Raw genomic sequence first — 17,156 nt, forward strand, 5'->3', positions numbered from 1 at the left:
AAAATGCAAATTACAAGACACTTTCAGATAGTGAGATCCATTACTGAAGCAGCAAGGGAACTTTTCTGAGAAAATGTATAGACGGAAAGAATCAGCAATTCCTGTTGTTTATCTCAATAATAACCAGATCAGCCCCACCATGAACCATGGACTGGCCATTGATGGGGAAGGCTTGAGTGTCTCAATGATGCAGATAGCAGTACTGTGCATGCAAGCACAATGGAGGGGCATGGAGGGGTATCTGTTGATAGGCCAAACAAACATGTTATTCCTGAAGAGGGGCAGCAGCCTTTTCAGTAGTATCAGGGCCAACAGTCTGGATGATTGACTGATCTGGCCTTGTAACATTAACCAAAACAACCTTGCTGTGCTGGTACTGTGAATGGCTGAAAGAAAGGGGAAACTGCAGCTGTAGTTCTTCCTGAGGGCATGCTGCTTTACCATATGGATAAATTATGATGGTGTCCTCTTGGGTAAAATATTCCAGAGGTAAAATAGTTCCCCATTCAGATCTCCAAGTGGGGATACTCAGGAGGACATCATAATTGTGAGACGGATCGGAGTATGGAATGTCAGATCCCTCAATCAGGCAGGTAGGTCAGAAAATTTAAAAAGGGAAATGGGTAGCTTTAAGTTAGATACAGTGGGAATTATTGAAGTTCAGTGGAAGAAGGAACAAGACTTCTGATCAGGTGAACACATGGTTATAAATACAAAATCAAATAAGGGTAATGCAGTGTTAGGTTTAATATTGAATAAGAAAAATAGGAACATGGATAAGCTATTATGAACAGCATAGTGAACACATTTATGTATCCAAGATAAACGCAAAGCCCACACCTACCACATTAGTACAAGATTATATGCCAACTAGCTCCACAGGTGATGAAGAGATTGAAGAAATGTATGATGAGATAAAAGAAATTATTCAGATAGTTAAGGGAGATGAAAATTTAATAGTCATAGGGGACTGGGAGTTGATGTGAGGAAAAGCAAGAGAAGGAAAAGTAGTAGGTGAATATGGAATGGGCGGAAGGAATGAAAGAGGAAGCTGCCTAGTAGAATTTTGCACAGAGCATAACATAACCATTGCTAACACTTGGTTTAAGAATCATGAAAGGAGGTTGTATATGTGGAAGAAACCTGGAGACACTGGAAGGTTTCAGATAGATTAAATAATGGTAAGACAGAGACTTAGGAACCACCAGGTTTTAAATTGTAAGACATTTCCTGGGGCAGATGTGGACTCTGACCACAAATTAGTAGTTATGGACTGTAGATTAAAACTGAATAAACTGCAGAAAAGGTGGGAGTTTAAGGAGATGGGATCTGGATAAACTGAAAGAACCAAAAGTTGTAGAGAGTTTCAGAAAGAGCATTAGGGAATGATTGACAAGAATGGATAGATTTGAGAGATGAAATAGTGAAGGCAGCAGAGGATCAAGAAGGTAAAAAGATAATGACTAGTAGAAATCCTTGGGTAAAAGAAGAGATACTGAATTTAATTGATGAGAGGAGAAAAAACAAAAATGCAGTAAATGAAGCAGGCAGAAAGGAATACAAACATCTCAAAAATAAGATTGACGGGAAGTGCCAAATGGCTAAGAACGGATGGCTAGAGGACACATGTACGGGTGTAGAGGCATATATCACTAGGGGTAAGATAGATACTGCCTACAGGAAAAATAAAGAGAACAACCTGTATGAATATCAAGAGTTGATATGGTAAACCAGATCTAAGTAAAAAAGGGAGAGGAGAAAGGTGTAAGGAGTATATAAAGGGTCTATACAAGGGCAATGTACTTGAGAGCAATATTATGGAAATGGAAGAGGACATAGGTCAAGATGAAATGGGAGATATGATACTGTGTGAAGAATTTGACAGAGCACTGGAAGACCTAACTCAAAACAAGGCCCCTGGAGTACATAACATTCCATTAGAACTAGTGATAGCCTTGGGAGAGCCCGCCCTGAAAAAATTCTTCCATCTGTTCCATCAGGTGACCAAGATGTATGAGACACGAAAAATACCCCCAGACAATAAGAAGAATATAATAATTCCAATCCCAAAGAAAGCAGGTGTTCAAAGGTGTGAAAATTACTGAACTATCAGTTTAATAAGGTCATGTCTGCAAAATACTAGTGCGAATCCTTTACAGATGAGTGGAAAAACTGGTAGAAGTCAACCTCAGGGTAAATCAGTTTGGATTCTGTAGAAATGTTGAAACACATGTGGCAATACTGACCGTACGACATATCTTAGAAGATAGATTAAAGAAAAGAAAAACTACATTTCTATCATTTGTAAACCTAGAGAAAGCTTTTGACAATGTTGACTGGAGTGTTCTCTTTCAAATTCTGAAGGTGACAGGTGTCAAATACAGGGAGCGAAAGGCTATTTAAAATTTGTGCAGACACCAGACTGCAGTTATAAGAGTCGAGGGGCATGAATGGGAAGCAGTGTTTGAGGAGGGAGTGAGACAGGGTTGTTGCCTATCCACAATGTTATTCAATCTGTATATTGAGCAAGCAGTAAAGAAAACAAAAGAAAAATTCAGAGTAGGAATTAAAATCCTTGGAGAAGAAATAAAAACTTTGAGGTTTTGCTGATGAAATTGTAATTCTGTCAGAGACAGCAAAGGACTTGGAAGAAGAGTTGAATGTAATTGACAGTGTCTTGGAAGGAGGACATAAGACAAACATCAACAAAAGCAAAACGAGGATAATGGAATGTAGTCGAGTTAAATTGGTTGATGCTGAGGGAATTAGATTAGGAAATGAGACACTTAAAGTAGTAGATGAGTTTTGCTATTTGGGGAGAAAAATAACTTATGATGGTCAAAGTAGGGAGAATATAAAGTGTAGACTGGTTATGGCAAGGAAAGTGTTTCTGAAGAAGAGTAGTTTGTTGTCATTGACTATAGATTTAAGTGTCAGGAAGTCTTTTTTGAAAGTATTGGTATAGAGTGTAGCCATGTATGGAAGTGAATCATGGATGATAACTAATTTAGACAAGAAGAGAATAGAAGCTTTCAAAATGTGGTGCTATGGAAAAAAGCTAAAGATTTGATGGATAGATCACATAAATAATGAGAAGGTACTGAACAGAATTGGGGAGAAGAGGTATTTGTGGCACAACTTGACTAGAAGAAGGGACTGGTTCGAAGGGCACATTCTGAGGCATCGAAGGACCACCCAGCATGTGGTGTAAAAATCGTAGAGGGAGACCAAGGGATGAATACACTAAGCAGATTCAGAAGGATGTAGGTTGCCGTAGTTACTGGGAGATGAAGAAGTTTGTGCAGGACAGAATAGTATGGAGAGCTGCATCAAATTAGTCTCTGGACTGAAGACCACAGCAATAACAGCAACAAAAACAACAACAACAACAACCAGCTCAGCCAAAGTTGTGGTGGGAAGCATATCTGACAGGATTCTGTTGGAACCGATTCTTTCTGGATTAACAAATAATACATCAGACATGATTAACTTGGATTTTATTTTGCAATATACACACACAACACATTGGAAGAAGACTAAATACTTGTTATGAGAAAAACAAAGATAATGGGCTGCAAAGAAACCACACAGCAAAGAAAATGAATGTAGCACTCCAGAACATATATAAAAAATAAATTTTTCCATTTTACTCATTTTAACACTCCCAATTAAAGAGGACACAAATTATTTAGTGTTTATAAGTTTCTTACAAATGTCCTGAATGCTTAGTATATTAAATATTTTCATCTGTGCCTGAAGTGTCACCTTTATTAATTGCCTAGTTAGTAAATCAGCCTGCTGGTCCTTGGATCAAACATGCTCCAGTACAAACTCATTCTCCTTGTACTTATTGGGCACAAAATGATAACATACATCAATATGCTTGCTTCTTTGATGAAACTCTGGTTTTTTAATAATTTTCACAGTACTTAAATTGTCAATTTTCATAGCTGTCTTTATTTTGCTAAACAAACCCAAGCCACTGAGAAAACTTTTAACGCAAACAATTTCTCTCGCTGTCTGACTGACTGCAATATATTCAGCCTTAGTTGTAGAAAGCACTACCACTTTCTGTTTTATTGAACCCCAGGTAATAGTGGATACATCAAGCTTTAACAATGTACCAGATGTGGATCTTTTAGTTTTGACATCACCAGCTTAGTCTGTATCACTGTAGGCATGAAAGCGATTTTCCAGATTTGAAGGAAAATAAAGTCCATAGTGCCTTTAACATATTCCAGGATCCTTTTTACAGTTTTACAGCACTGAAATGGATTTTCATTGGTTTTTCAAGTTGCTGATTGGCTCTATCACCTCCAAAAGTAATGTCTGGCCATGTTCCCATTCACAAATACAGCAAGTTACCCCCAGCTTGCCTATATGGAACACTGGACATGTTCTTCTCCCCAGCACACATCTGATGATGGAAATCTGTAGCTACTGTTACAAGGTCAGCATATTCCATCCTGAAGAAGCATACAACCTTCCTGGCATAAGCCTCTTGGTGCAGAAAAATTGTACCATCTGCTAATTGTTCTGCTTGCAGGTCCAAGTAGGTACCCAGTTTTCTGGATGTGATGTCAGATTCTCCTCCTAGTCCACTTAGCAAAAAGTTGCTAGTAGCAGGATCTTTAGCAGCTACCAGACCATCATCCACAAGCACTGCCAAGATTAATGGATTATCTGTGCCTGATTGCTGAATACACATTGATCTGCTTTCATTGGCTGAAGTCCAACATTGCATAAAACTGCTGAGAAGAATTTGTTCCTACACATGGAAGTTTGTTTCAGGTCATACAAGCTTCAATTTAGTTTACACACATGATCAGTCCTACCTTCAAAACCTTTTGGTTGATTGATGTAAATGTTTTCTGATATATATCCATAAAGAAAAGTGGTTCAGACATCAAACTGTTCAAGACACCAATTTCTAGATGTGTAATGGATAGCACTATACGAATTGAATCAAGTCTAGTCATTGGACTGTAAGTTTCCAGGTAATCTATACCTGCAACTTGCTTGAAACCTCTAGCCACAAGTCTAGCTTTGAAATGTGGAACATCATCACTGTTAGAATGTTTTATTTTGTACACCCAACAGTTATCAATGACTTGGTGATGTGCATGTCACTCCACTGATGTCCAGGTTTGGTTAACTTCCAAGGAACTGATTTTATCACTCATTGCATGTTTCCATTTCTCTGCCTCATCTCATGTAACTGCTTCATCATATGTTTCTGGTTCAACAGTATCTAAAACAGATACATGATTCTCACGTTTTGCTTGCAATCTTAATGATCTGCAATCTCATAACTGATATTTCCTATCAGGCTAAACAGCTTTGTCTGTTACTGCCTGTTGTTCACTGATAACATCAGAATGTGCAATTTTGTCTCCTCATACAGTTCTGTACAAGCCAGCATCACACGAATATTCTGAAGGTTGTCTTCTACAGATGATAACTTATTTTCAGGTATGAAAAATTCTGCTGCTCTTGGTCTTGATGTTCCATGTGTGTTGCAGTTTTCTTTAAAGAGTCTTCCAGTAAAAGTAACAACTCTGAGGAGTTTTACTTGTCACCAGTCTGGAAACCACATGTGGTAACCTTTGGTGTTTTGGCTGTAAGCAACAAAACACCCTTAAAATACCTCTTCTCGGTCTTTGCATTCCATTTTTGTCTCTTCTCGTCTCTTCTCTTCAGGAACATGGATATAAATCTCTCCACCAGAAGGTCTGAGTATTTTATGTTTGGTTTTCTCACTATCAACAGCTCACATGGCACAACTCTGCTTTCTTTACTTGTTTTGGTGCAGTTCAGTGTGGATACTGCATAATTCACAGCTTCTTTTCACATTTCAATTGGCAGTCCACTTGCAAGCATGCTAGTCCTTGCTAACTCAACAACAGTTCTATTTTCCCTTTCAATAACTCCTTTCTGTTGTAGACTGTATGACACTGTTTTCTGGTGAAAAATTCTGTACTGGTTAGTCAAATTGTTAACCTCTTGATTACAAGACTCCAAACCATTATCTGTTCTTAATGTCTTTATGCCTCTGCACAAATGTTTCTCACTCAGTTTAAATAAATTTGTCAAACATTCAACTGTGTCTGATTTATTCTTGATGAAGTGAACCATTTTCCAGTGGCTATAGTCATCTTTCAACATCAAGAAATATTCTACACCACCCATGGAGTCTTCTTGCATTTTATCATACAGATCTGCATGTATGAGCTCACCTATTAGTTTTGATTTTGTATCACTGGATGGAAATGGATAATGCAGTCCTCACATGGAAACTTCTGATCTTGAAAATTTATGTTGGTACTTGACAAAATTTGTTTAATTTGCATGATATTCTGATGTGGCATCCTCTTGTGCCACAAAGAAAGAGGTTCACAACCAGCATCATTTCCACAGCACTCACGATTTGGTACAAACTTAAATTTCATTTTAAATAATTTGCCATTTCTCTCTCAACACTATCATCCTTTAAAAATTTACACATAATGTTGTCAGACTGATATGCCATACCTTTATCAAGGGCTGCTCCCAAATGAAATAGATTGTAGGTTAATTTTGAAACACAAAACATTGCTGATGGCTTCTCCTTCCACTCATTTCATATTAAGGGTATATGGAATGCCCTATGCTTACAATGTTAAATTGAGCTAAAAGATAGGAACATTTTCTCATTTGTTATTTGGACGATACTCTTGACTTTTTCACAGAACACAGAGATATGTTCTGCTTTTATGCTGAATTATTAATTTTGAAAAAATAATGTATAAGTTTTCAGATATTTTATTTTTTGTAAATGTTAAAAAACGTTATACATTTTAACAAGTATTTTAAAATTTACATCCATGCTTACAATGTTAAATTGAGCTAAAAGTTAGGAACATTTTCTCATTTCTTATTTGGACGATACTCTTGATTTTTTCACAGAACGCAGAGATATGTTCAGCTTTTATGCTGAATTATTGATTTTGAAAAAATAATGTATAAGTTTTCAGATATTTTATTTTTTGTAAATGTTAAAAAAAGTTATACATTTTAACAAGTATTTTAAAATTTACATCCATTAATACAAAATAATTCCACATATCTTTTAATTCAGATATATTAGAAGGTCTTAAGGAATAACTACAGAAAACTTCATCTTTCTACTATAAATAGGCCCTGAGAAAATGTACCTTATACACAAAAAAACTAAAGTTACGGGAAATTAGCTTCAAAGTTTTTACTTCAGTACAAGCCTGCTCCATAGCTTGTATCATCAGAATCGTCCAACAGCTTCCTCTTGATGGCTCTGCTATGCTGTCTAGCCATCTTTGAATATACTTTTATGGCATTATCTGAAGACCTGAGCCGTTCCTTGTCCAAACAAAGCATAGCTGCAGCAGTTCGTAGTCCTACACAGAGCCCCAACTTCTGCAGAACTTTGCATTTTGTTATATTGCCCTGGTTGAATGATGAAAGAGCATCATAAACGCCAAAGTGAAGTGTGTTTATACCCACAAACACAGTTTTAGGTAGTCTATTCCATATCACATGGTTCACACACTCATTTGGATTTTGAGTCCGGCCATGAAGACATTTATTTAGTAGACTAATATCTGTGAGGTCTCGGAATATTGGTTTTATTTCATCCATTATGGCAGGTGGCAGGTGATGAGGGTGATTGTATTGTTTCTTAGTTACCTTGCCTCTGTTGTACTTGCACCAACTATCGTCTCCTTTTGGACATAGCCCATGTTGGGGATTCTCATTGTTTGATGCTGTATGATAAAACAGAGCCCAGACTGCTCTTCTCATTAATTCTGCATCTGCTGTATTCTGTCTTATTGCTAGACCATAGCACTTCTGAATATGATCTATTGTAGCATCTGTCAGTCTATTTTTCCCATCTAAAGTTTTTCCATCACTCAATTTCTTGCCTTTCATGCTAGCCTTGAGCCGTCGAAGTCTTGATCCCATCCTTTTCTGAACATGGCCAACACACTCCAGTTTGGAAATTTTCACATCATTACCATAGGGTCACAGTTCCTCAATTTCTTTGAAAGTCTTTGAGTCACCATCTCCAAGATAATTTATGTATCTAACGTTGTACGATTTTACTGAGCATTGATAAATACTTCTTACACCAGCAACTTCCATACCACCACTTGACCCATAGTAATTTGCAATGCACTCTTCTTCATGTTTATTTTTCATTTTCTCCTTGCATCTGCAATGCTTGGAAAGTATTGCCACATCAACTACCTTACCAGTGTCCACACTTGTAGCTGTTACTACACCATTCAGAGATGTGTGGCCTCTCTTCTGCCAGCTTCCATCAAAAGCTATGGACAAGTCTCTGATATTATTATTTTCATCAACTTCTTCCTCAACAGCATCTTTCATGTTTTCCTGTGCCACATCTTCTACAGCAGAGTGTATTGCAATTATGTATTTGCTAAATTTTGAAGGTGGAGGAGGGAGGTTCATCACACCACACAACGTGGCACCTGCAGCCCTGCCCTTTCCTATACACCATAATCCATAAATCAGTCTAATGTTTATATTGTATAGTTTACCTGTATCTGCAGTAACATGTGAGGAATTGAAGAAAGTAACACTGTGTTTGCAATAACTGCACATCAACTCTAATTCACAAGCAAGTCCTACATGTAAGTTTGTTTTCAATGAAACACCACATTTTCCACATTGTTTGCTGCACACATTGTTCTCCAACACGTCTGATAATAAAGAGACGTTAATTACCTCATATTTTGTAGTCCCAGCATTTAGTTTCTTGTATTCTTCTTCAATTCCAGCTAGTTTTCTTCCTGAAGCACTTTCTGGTGTAGTGGCAGCAGCATCACTCAATGTATCACTACCAGTGTTGAGGTTAGTCACTACTGGGACATCAGATACTGATGAAGATGAATCAGACAAATTTTTAGTACACTTTACTTTCTTGCGCCAATGTACACGCTTTCTAAATACCTTCAGACTAGGTCTTGGCATGTTGAAGGAAAGAAAACTCAATGACTTCTCCACATACGACTTTCACACCAATGACATGGATGTACTCACAAAGGAAACAATACAAATGGTGCAGAATCTATTGTCAACTGTCTAGCAGTGTAGCCAACAGAAAAGCTAACTCTCTTGTGCTCAATTATATCTCTGGCAAGGCTGTCTATATCAGGCATATTTCGCATCTCATATACAAGGTGTGGAACATCGTGTGTCAAAATTATTTTAAAAAATTATTTAAAATAGTTCTATTCACATCATCCAAATATTTTATACATGGTATTAAACGGGAGAGTCTAAATTTTTCGAAAATGCATTTACCCAAAAATCGATTTTTTCATCGAAAAATTCATTCCGTATATCCTTAAGGTCTCCTGATCCAAGAGGAGGAATGCATTTTCCATCAGCAATATGAACAGGTCTTGCCTCCGGAATATCTGTGTATATGGTGAACCAAGAATATTAATTATACATACGATCAGTTGCTCCTGAATCTACATACCATGCTTCTCCATTTGCACCTGAATCAGTTGCACTGAACAGTGTGTCAACAATGGAAGCTTCTCCATTGTGTGAGGATTGGTTTGCAATTGTGGGTTTTCACTTTTTGCAGTCATGGATCGAGTGACCTGGCTTGTGACAACAGTGAAAAGTGCCTGATTTTGCAAAAAGCTTGTGTTTTTTACAGCCATTTTTATGAGATATTTTTCTTGATACTGATGCTGAACTTATACATGATGTTTTAAGATAAGGCTTTCTGCCTTTTAAATTGAATCTCTTTTTCTGGGTCTTAAGCCGTTAAACATATTTTGTTGGTATGTGGCCTTCAGCTGAGTATTAATATCTCTTAAATTAAAGTTCTTGTCCTGCCCTTAAGGCATAAGATTGTTATTCTTTATAGGGGCCTTCAACCAAATTTCATATGAAATGTTTAAGATAAAGCCTTCTGCTTTTTAAAATTGAAACTCTTTAAGCCATTAAATTATTTGTTGATGTGCGGCCTTCAGCCGAGTTTTAATGTCTCTTAAATAAATGTTCTGGTCTTGCCCTTCAGGCTTAAGAGTGTTATACTTTTGTTTTAAGATAAGGCCTTCTGCCTTTTGATTGAAACTCCTCTTATGGCTTAATATGCGGCCTGCAGCCAAGTTCCATTAAAATTAAATTGCTAAGGCCTTCAGCCTGTTTAGATTGAAGATTTAGAAAATATTCTTGGGTGAAACCTCCAGAAGAACCTTGTATTTCAATTTCTTGCTTAGGCCTTGTGTCTTGGATTTTGAGTGTGGCCTTCAGCTGATCTGAAGTTAATCAGAGGAGGTCAATTAAAGTTTTGAGTGTTTTGCATCCTTGTTGTAATATTGTGTGTTGATGAATAAAGTTTGTATGTTGAGTGAAACTGAAAGCAACTTATTTTGGCCCCTTTCCACAACCTAATGTGTTCTGTCCTGCTAGCCCAGGCATTCCACTGGCAGCAGAGCGTGGTTACGTTTGTGCTTGCCACTCCAGTTACTGTCAGTTTCATCCTTGTTTTTGTTCTGTGGCACCATATTGTTTTAGTTGTTGATTGTTTCAGGTGTATTGTAATGGCAATCAGACAGTGTCCAGGGATCAGCCGGCTCAGGATGGACCATCTTGTTTACGAGTTGTGTAACCTCCCTCTCACTTATCGACCTTAATGACAGTGAAAAATTAAACCGTGTGCACCAAATGGAAATTTGGGAAAGGCAATCGTCACCGAAGTTAATTTGTCAGAAAAGAGGGAGGAAAGGGTCACATCTAAATGAAAGGAAAAATGAAAATGAAGTTGGTGGAAATTAATTTTGAGAAAAGGGTAAAATTAATAAAAAAGTAAATGTGCGGTCATTGCGTTAACAAATAATTGTCATTGATTAGATATTTGAGATTTGGAGAAAATTATTGTCGCCAGTCCTATGGACAACTACTATAATAACTGAAAATAAAAGATTAATGCACATATAATTAGCACTAAAGGCATGGCAACTGAAGGTTGACATGTGTTGTGTGAAAACTGAAGGTTTGTCAGAAGTAATAAATTTTGCTACATTCTGACTTAATTTAGCAAAAGAATTAATAAAACCGGAAAACTGAAAGTTAATTTAGTGACTGAAATTAATAGTGAGCTTTGTTTCTAAAGCACTACGAAATTCAGTAAAATAAGGTTAGTCTTGGGCTACCTCAACAATCATTTCAAAAGCTACTTGAATCTACGCAATTTAGAAATAAGAGATTTAACTTTGAACTTGAATTAAATGATTCTGAACAATTAACTATAGTAAAATTTAGTACGTACTAAGCTGAGCTGCAGTCACAGGTAAGCTAAAATATGGTAACAAAACTCGCACTCTTAATTTGTGCTTGTGTAATCTAAATATTGTAGCCAGCTATGAATACCTTAACTGAACTTTGAAATTAAAGCAGTGAAATAAAATGATATTACTTTAATGCTGGGGTTTGAATTTCAATGTCACTCAGGTTCATTCCGGAAAAGGAAGGGACCCTGCTTTGTAATGCAATTGGGACAATGAGCAACAAAGGTTCATGCTAAGTTGCTGTAATTTTGTGAGGCACATGGATCAATTTTAAAAGCTGAGGCCTGCCATACAGTTCTAAAACTTTACGTGCTTCCAGTCTTCCTTATTGGTTGATTGAAGGATTGAAGTCGTCGGTCAAGGAGGTAGCGACAATCACTCATTGTCGGCCGTAGCTGTTGCAGAAGCTGGATGTTGGCGCGCCTTCTTCTCGACACGGTCTCCAGCCGAAACGGGCTCTTGATGTGTGCCAGCTAATGCTTCCCGTCCGCGACACCATGTCAGAAACTAACATAGCAAGTCAAGCGCAATTACATGCTGCCAAAGTCCCAAAGCGCGGCAACTCGCAGGAGCGTCACACAATGCACCTGCTCCACCGCCCTACTCCCCAGTCTCTGCTCTGCCCGCGCTCCACGCGGCAGAGTTAACACTACCAAAGATCCTACACACTTGTGGTTCTTCACATGACCTATCGATGTAATCGTTCGATAGCATAGTTTTCCCTAGGCAAGACCCAGCGTAAAAATACAAATGGTATTTACAAAACAAACCAATTATACATCAACATAAATGCATGCATATATATATATATATATATATATATATATATATATATATATATATATATATATATATATATATTTAAAAAGAAAGATGATGAGACTTACCCAACAAAAGCGCTGGCAGGTCGATAGACACACAAATAAACACAAACATACACACAAAACTCTAGCTTTCGCAACCAACGGTTGCCTCGTCAGGAAAGAGGGAAGGAGAAGGAAAGACAAAAGGATATGGGTTTTAAGGGAGAGGGTAAGGAGTCATTCCAATCCCGGGAGCGGAAAGACTTACCTTAGGGGGAAAAAAGGACAGGTATACACTCGCACACACACACATGTCCATCCATACATACAAGACACAAGCAGACATTGAAAAATGTCTGCTTGTGTCTTGCATGTATGGATGGACATGTGTGTGTGTGCGAGTGTATACCTGTCCTTTTTTCCCCCTAAGGTAAGTCTTTCCGCTCCCGGGATTGGAATGACTCCTTACCCTCTCCCTTAAAACCCATATCCTTTTGTCTTTCCTTCTCCTTCCCTCTTTCCTGACGAGGCAACCGTTGGTTGCGAAAGCTAGAGTTTTGTGTGTATGTTTGTGTTTATTTGTGTGTCTATCGACCTGCCAGCGCTTTTGTTGGGTAAGTCTCATCATCTTTCTTTTTAAATATATTTTTCCCACGTGGAATGTTTCCCTCTATTATATATATATATATATATATATATATATATATATATATATATATATATATATATATATATATATATATATAAACGAAGATGATTTGATTTACCAAACGAAAGTGCTGGCACGTCGATAGACACACAAACATATACACAAAATTCTAGCTTTCGCAACCAACGGTTGCCTCGTCAGGAAAGAGGGAAGGAGAGGGAAAGACGAAAGGATTTGGGTTTTAAGGGAGAGGGTAAGGAGTCATTCCAATCCCGGGAGCGGAAAGACTTACCTTAGGGGGAAAAAAGGACGGGTATACACTCGCACACACACACATATCCATCCACACATATACAGACACAAGCAGACATATACAGGAGCGGAAAGACTTACCTTGGGTAAGTCTTTCTGCTCCCGGGATTGGAATGACTCCTTACCCTCTCCCTTAAAACCCAAATCCTTTTGTCTTTCCCTCTTTCCTGACGAGGCAACCGTTGGTTGCGAAAGCTAGAATTTTGTGTGTATGTTTGTGTTTGTTTGTGTGTCTATCGACGTGCCAGCGCTTTCGTTTGGTAAGTCAAATCATCTTAGTTTTTAGATATATTTTTTCCCACGTGGAATGTTTCCTTCTATGTCACATCTTCAGGTAACAAAATAAGGAAAAAAAATTTATAGCACAATAGATGGAAATAGGAGGATATGCATTTCCGGCGTTACAGTTGGCAATAAAGTGCCAACCTATTGAGTGCAGTGTGCCGGATTTAGTGGCCTGTTTGCTCACTGCCATTCTTCATCCAGTTGACGTAACGTCGGCGGTGGTAGGTGAGACAGGAGTGGCCATTTAATTTTTGTTTAAGGCTGTTAGATGCCTTGAGGACAATGTTTGTGTTTGGAAGGGACTCAAATTAGGGGCAGTCAGTAGACAGGGTTCAGGCATAGTTAATGCATTACTTCCAATAGCTTTTTACGTTATCAACTGCAGATAGTTCTTTAACTTGTCATCTTCTGAGACTTAGTTCAATACCTTCTTCAGTGCAGGGATATCAGGTTGCCTGACGGTGTGTGTTTCCTCTGCCTGGTTGGTTTCGAGCGGGTGTCTCGCTTTTGCCTTTCACCAAGCAATGAGACTTGAATTAGACATCTTGCGGGACTTAGGTTGGTTTGTTCCTAGTGCAGGGACATCAAGGGCCAATGGGCATGTTCCCTCGGCATGGACGGGTCCAAGTGAGCATCTCGCTTGCAGCTTTCTCATGCCCATGGTCTTTTGCTTTCGTTAAGGAGGTGCCAGTCAATTTCATCCTTCTATGTCACCCCCGGGTTGATGTTTGAGGGGAGGGGAGGCTGAGCTGTGCACAGCTTGTGTTCATGCCAGTTATTGTTTGTCACCTTCTATTATGGTACTGTGGCCTCATTTTCTTATTCCATTTACTGGCATCACTAAATTCCTGCCTTACTTGTCCGTGAGCGGCAGCAGCAGTGCATATCGATAAGTTCACTATTGTACCATCTCTAGAGCAACCGATAGTATTTCCGGGTCATCGTGTGTCTGGCAGTGAGTTGGAGATAGACCAGCAGTGCAGTCAGGGATGGAGCGCTGGTGAGGTGTGGACAGCCAGTGTCGCTGACTGCTGGCGACATTCATGAACTGTTCGACGGAGGGAGATTGGAGCGTGACATCTGTTGGTTGGTCGTTCGATTGGTTGTCACATCGGCCAACATATATTTGGTCCTTACACTGTTTCCAAGCCTGGGCCGTCGGTCGGTTGGTGTGGAGCAGCAAGGGAGTCCCCGTTGCACAGAGTCGGGCCGGAGCCGCTGACGGTGTGCAAGTGAGGTTTGAGTGAGAGATGCTGCTTGCAAGTGTTACGAAGTTTGTCACCCACCAATCTTGGACATAAGAGTTGAGTCCTCGCTTAACCAACTATCGAGCCTCAGCTGTTTACATTTCTTCGTCTGATTCTGGTTGTCACTTTTGGGACATTCCCGCGAGCAACAACGTGTGTGTTTTCAAGTCAGCTAAGATTCCAGCCATCTTCATGTGGAGTTTAACGTAACTTAATTTATTCCCTATTATTGAAGTTGACCAGCGGTATCTTCTGCCTTGTGGCCACTGACAATCCGATTATCTGCCCTGGTCATTGATGTAATTTTAGGCAGTGTATTTTTTTCGTCGGGTTGTTGCTGTCCAGCGCTGCGTGTAGTTCGATAGCTGAGGTGTTGTTGGTCATTGTGGGAACCAGTATTCTGTGTTTCATTGTTTTGAAATCTTGTGATCGTTTTGCTGGTTGCATGGAGCGAAACTGATCTTTTTCATTAGTCGGTCGGCTGTCTGTCAATTGGGTGGCCGCTGTCTGTCAATTGGGTTGCCTTCAGATTAAGAAGTCGTTGGACAGGCTGCCTGTCTCACCTAAACGGGCATTAGTGTTACAATCCCAGACCGACTGTTGAAACTTCTGAGTTATTACATAGTAATTTCCCTGTTTGGGTTTTAGTTATTTGGTTGATGTGTGGCCTTCAGCCGAGTATCAATATCTCTTAAATTAATGTTCTTGTCTTGCCATTAACGCATGAGATTGTTATTCGTTTATATTGGGCCTTTAGCCCAATTTTGTATGAGATGTTTTAATATAAGGCTTTCTGCCTTTTAAATTGAATCTCTTTTTCTGGGCCTTAAGCCGTTAAACATATTTTGTCGGTATGTGGCATTTAGCTGAGTATTAATGTCTCTTAAATTACAGTTCTTGTCCTGCCCTTAAGGCATGAGATTGTTATTCTTTTTAGGGGCATTCAACCAAATTTCATATGAAATGTTTAAGATACAGCCTTCTGCTTTTTAAAATTGAAACTCTTCTTTCTAGGCCTTAAGCCATTAAATTATTTGTTGATGTGTGGCCTTCAGCCGAGTTTTAATGTCTCTTCAATAAATGTTCTGGTCTTGCCCTTCAGGCTTAAGAGTGTTATACTTTTGTTTTAAGATAAGGCCTTCTGCCTTTTGATTGAAACTCTTCTTATGGCTTAATATGCGGCCTGCAGCCAAGTTCCATTAAAATTAAATTGCTAAGGTCTTCAGCCTGTTTAGATTGAAGATTTAGAAAATATTCTTGGGTGAAACCTCCAGAAGAACCTTGTATTTCAATTTCTTGCTTAGGCCTTGTGTCTTGGATTCTGAGTGTGGCCTTCAGCTGGTAAGTTAATCAATGGAGGTCTATTAAAGTTTTGAGTGTTTTGCATCCTTGTTGTAATATTGTGTGCTGATGAATAAAGTTTGTATGTTCAGTTAAAAGTGACAGCAACTTATTTTGGCCCCTTCCCACAACCTAATCTGCTCTGTCCTGCTAGCCCAGGTATTTCAGTACATTTCTTCCAGGACTCAGGCCTTACTAACCCTACTGCCCTTCAGAATTCACTGCAAATGTACCACAGCTTTGGCAAGCCTATAAATACAGGTTTTGATAAATGGTTATGAGAAGGTTTCTGCAATGGACAAGAGGGACTATAGCCAAGGTACTTTAGCTGAAGAAGTCAGGAAGGAAAATAAAGAGTAAGCTTTTTAACACTTACGGAAGAAAGAAGAGAGACCCCAAAGACTGATAGCCATCCCACCTCCAGTCCCAAGGATATTGCCCTGGGAGGTTCTTTACCGATGCGTTGGAGAATGAAAATGTTTATCAATTCTACCAAACAGTCTCCATTGGCCTCACCTCACCATATCCCAAAAAATTATGCTAACACTTTACTGTTGATGCCTAGTGGACAGGATAGCAACACAATACAGTAATCACCTTTTCGACAGAAAACCCAACTGTACAAGTAAACCAATTCCATGGACTAAATTACCCTAATCACATAAAAAATTCATATAAACCTAACCATGTCACTTATCTCTAATAAGAAAATTAGAAATTCTTCTAATACAAACTTTTAGTGAACTAAATACCCACTTCCCCTAGGAAAAGCATCTCAAATTCTACAAGACTTATAAATTTATAATGGCATACTGTCCTACGAGTGTTGCTATTTATGTATCCTCCTTTCTCTCTCAGGTAAAGGTCACATTTTTCCTCTAGGGTCACCAATCCTTTGCAGGACATCATACATACATACATACAGATTAGTGTACAATATCTGTTAATATCATCTACAATTTCACCTTCTCTTCAATACATATGTATCAAGGTAAAATGTCCCTAATGTATCCCGAATTGATACCTGGTTTCTAATCTGCCTTCTGTGCGTAATTACTCATTATTTACCTACATACTACTATAACTCTGAATGCCCTTCTATTCTGTGTTTCAGCAATCATGTTTACACTTTATAGGGAAGGGTGTAACCATCTTTATTCTCCTGTCAAAA

At 38.6% G+C, this 17,156-nt stretch overlaps 1 protein-coding gene and 1 long non-coding RNA gene across 24 annotated transcripts in view; one reads left to right on the forward strand and one right to left on the reverse strand.

The window, feature by feature from the left end:
• Nucleotides 1-17,156, forward strand: part of LOC126188844 (uncharacterized) — a 2,133,693-nt gene that overhangs the window by 121,903 nt on the left and 1,994,634 nt on the right. The window lies entirely within an intron of this gene.
• The window catches only part of LOC126188850 (uncharacterized), a 69,835-nt gene that overhangs the window by 32,288 nt on the left and 20,391 nt on the right, over nucleotides 1-17,156 (reverse strand). The gene's annotated exons all lie outside the window — the stretch shown is intronic.

Source organism: Schistocerca cancellata, chromosome 5, assembly GCF_023864275.1.
Source record: "Schistocerca cancellata isolate TAMUIC-IGC-003103 chromosome 5, iqSchCanc2.1, whole genome shotgun sequence".
NCBI classification, from domain to species: Eukaryota; Metazoa; Arthropoda; class Insecta; order Orthoptera; family Acrididae; genus Schistocerca; species Schistocerca cancellata.